We start from the raw sequence: 2847 nt of genomic DNA, 5'->3' as shown, positions 1-2847 counted from the left end.
AAAAGTGTCGGCTTGGTGTGCAGATGTCCTCGTTTTTTTTTTGTTGTTTTTTTTTAAATTTATTTATTTTTTACAGAGACAGAGAGTGAGTCAGAGAGAAGGATAGACAGGGACAGACAGACAGTAATGGAGAGAGATGAGAAGCATCAATCATTAGTTTTTCATTGCGCGTTGCAACACCTTAGTTGTTCATTGATTGCTTTCTCATGTGCCTTGACTGCGGGCCTTCAGCAGACCGAGTAACTCCTTGCTGGAGCCAGCGACCTTGAGTTCAAGTTGGTGGGCTTTTTGCTCAAACCAGATGAGCCCGTGCTCAAGCTGGTGACCTTGGGGTCTCGAACCTGGGTCTTCTGCATCCCAGTCCGACACTCTATCCACTGCACCACCACCTGGTCAGGCGATGTCCTCGTTTTGATCCCGGGTCAGGGAACACATGGGAAGCAACCATCTGCTTCTCTTCCCCTTCCTTTCCCCTCTTGCAGTCAAAGGCTCTATTGGTTCAAGTGTTGGCCCCAGGCACTAAGTGTTGGGCTCAGGTGCTGAGGATATCTCCGTTGACTCAAGCATCAGCACCAGATGTTGGTTGCCAGGTGAATCCTGGCCAGGGTGCATGTAGGAGTCTATCTTCCCTCCTCTCACTTAAAAAAAAAAAAGTACAAATACATGAGTGTGATCAGTTATATAACCTTGAATTGAACTGTTGGCACTAGAAATCAGAGCATTTTGTCATATAGCATTAACATATAAAAGTGTGTAGTGTCAAAGGCATTGAAAAGCAACTTTGACAACTGGACAATAGAACACTACACTGTGTCTCTCTCCATTGTCCATTAATACACTGGTAGCAACTTGGAAATGAAAGAAGAAAAAGAGGAGCTGTATTATCTTTTATTTTCTCTGTTTAAAATCAAACAGAACACAAACATCCATTCTGTTATAGACTAACATCTTCAAAGCACAGCATTTGTATAGAGAAGAACTAAGAACAGAAATGTGTTACTTCCAAACATAAGTATAAGTAAGCGCCTCACATATCTTTCCATTGGTATTCCGGGGGAGTCACTTCATACTCGCTGGCATTAAGCAAAGTTGCCGAATTCTCTGGCAGGTGTTTTAGAAAATCATGAAGATAATTCAGAAATAAAGCAAGGCTCTTCTCATCCAGAAGTGTATAGGGCAACACTGCTCCAATTCACACACATAATCTCAAGTAGATGTGCTACTGAGATTTCATACACTTGGGACATGGGTGCATCTGGGTGACGTGCAGGGATTTCGACATACTGTGGTCTCTCATATTTGTAGAGCAACTGAGTGCCCAACATTACACTGAAGTAGTTCTTTATTCAGGCCACAACTTCATTAACAGCATACTCCTTGTTATCTGTTTTCTCAAGATTTCTTGTAATTTGCATAATCCTCCAGAATTGAATCCACATTGTTGGCAAGAAGATAAAGAGCTGTTTCTGCCAGGTGATTAAGTCTCTGTCATCAACAAACCCTGGGTTTAGTTCTTCAGGAATCTTCACTCCAACTCTGTTTCTTCATTTTCACAGTAGAGTCTACTACTCAAGCTCTTTCCTCCAAGGAGGCTACGGTGTCTCTCTTAGACAGCCAGCCTTTCCATTTCCAGGTGTTTTGTTTGTTCTTTTCTGTTTTCACTTCAACATTTTTCTGTTGCAGACTAGATGTCTTCTTGCCCGGGGCAGCCCTTCTCATCTTTCCCTCTGCATACTGCTTCTGATTGGCTTTTTGAAGTTCTTACTGCTTCTGTATATTGGTGTCCATGTATTTCCAGTGGTAGTCAACCTGGTACCTACCGCCCACTAGTGGGCGTTCCAGCTTTCATGGTGGGCGATAGCGGAGCAACCAAAGTATATATAAATAAAAAGATAGATTTAACTATAGTAAGTTGTTTTATAAAGATTTATTCTGCCGAACTTAGCGAAAATCCGACATAAAGTACTTAGTAAGTAATTATTATTATATGCTTTAACTTGCTGTAACTCTGCTTTATAAATTTTATAAAGTAAAGTTACTTCCCTACTTTATAAATCACCATTACTGTGGAACTGGTGGGTGGTTAGAAAATTTTACTACTAACAGAGATACAAAAGTGGGCGGTAGGTATAAAAAGGTTGACTACCCCGATGTATTTCGGTATTCTGTTTTCTGGAACCTGTTCATCCCAATTTTTATTCCAACCACTGTAATGTATAAAGTATTCACTTGTTCATCCTTTATGGCAATCTTTACACACTTTGCTTTATGAAGAAGAGGCCCATGAGACACAGCACTTGCTTATCCTCCTGGAATTTAGGCTTTGGCTCCTACTTTGGTGCCATTTATTATAGGGATTTGCCACTGCCTCCTTCTCCCACCACCCAGGCTACTACCCCTGCACACACTCCACCCACCTCTGCATCAGATGCCATGGGCAGTACATGCTCTATATTATTTTTTTTAAACTTCTGAGAAATAGCCTCACTTGTGGTGGTGTAATGGATAAAGCGTTGACTTGGAACACTGAGGTCACCGGTTAGAAACCCTGAGTTTGCCTGGTCAAGGCACATATGAGAGTTGGTGCTTCCTGTTCCTCCCCCCTCCTCTCTCTCTCTCTCTCTTTTTAAAATGAATTTTAAAAAGTCTTATAAAAATTAAACACTTCTGAGAACTCGGTCTCTATGCTAAGCAAAATGTTTTGAAGCTGAAAGTACTGTACACTGAAGGCAAACAAACAAAACACCAAAACAATCCCCTCAGACCCTACATACCAACTGATTGACTCAATTCTCCATATTAATGACCTAGGAGGAAAGGAATTGTGCACACTTATGGTTTCATGAC

General features: G+C 41.3%; 1 pseudogene; it reads right to left on the bottom strand.

The window, feature by feature from the left end:
* Nucleotides 1-1027: 1027 nt before the first annotated feature.
* Nucleotides 1028-2345, bottom strand: LOC136335271 (mortality factor 4-like protein 1; annotated as a pseudogene).
* Nucleotides 2346-2847: the final 502 nt, after the last annotated feature.

This window comes from Saccopteryx bilineata, chromosome 4 (genome assembly GCF_036850765.1).
Source record: "Saccopteryx bilineata isolate mSacBil1 chromosome 4, mSacBil1_pri_phased_curated, whole genome shotgun sequence".
In the NCBI taxonomy this organism is placed as follows: Eukaryota; Metazoa; Chordata; class Mammalia; order Chiroptera; family Emballonuridae; genus Saccopteryx; species Saccopteryx bilineata.
The sequence above is the reverse complement of the archived record's forward strand: the minus strand, read 5'-3'. Positions and strand labels throughout refer to the sequence as shown.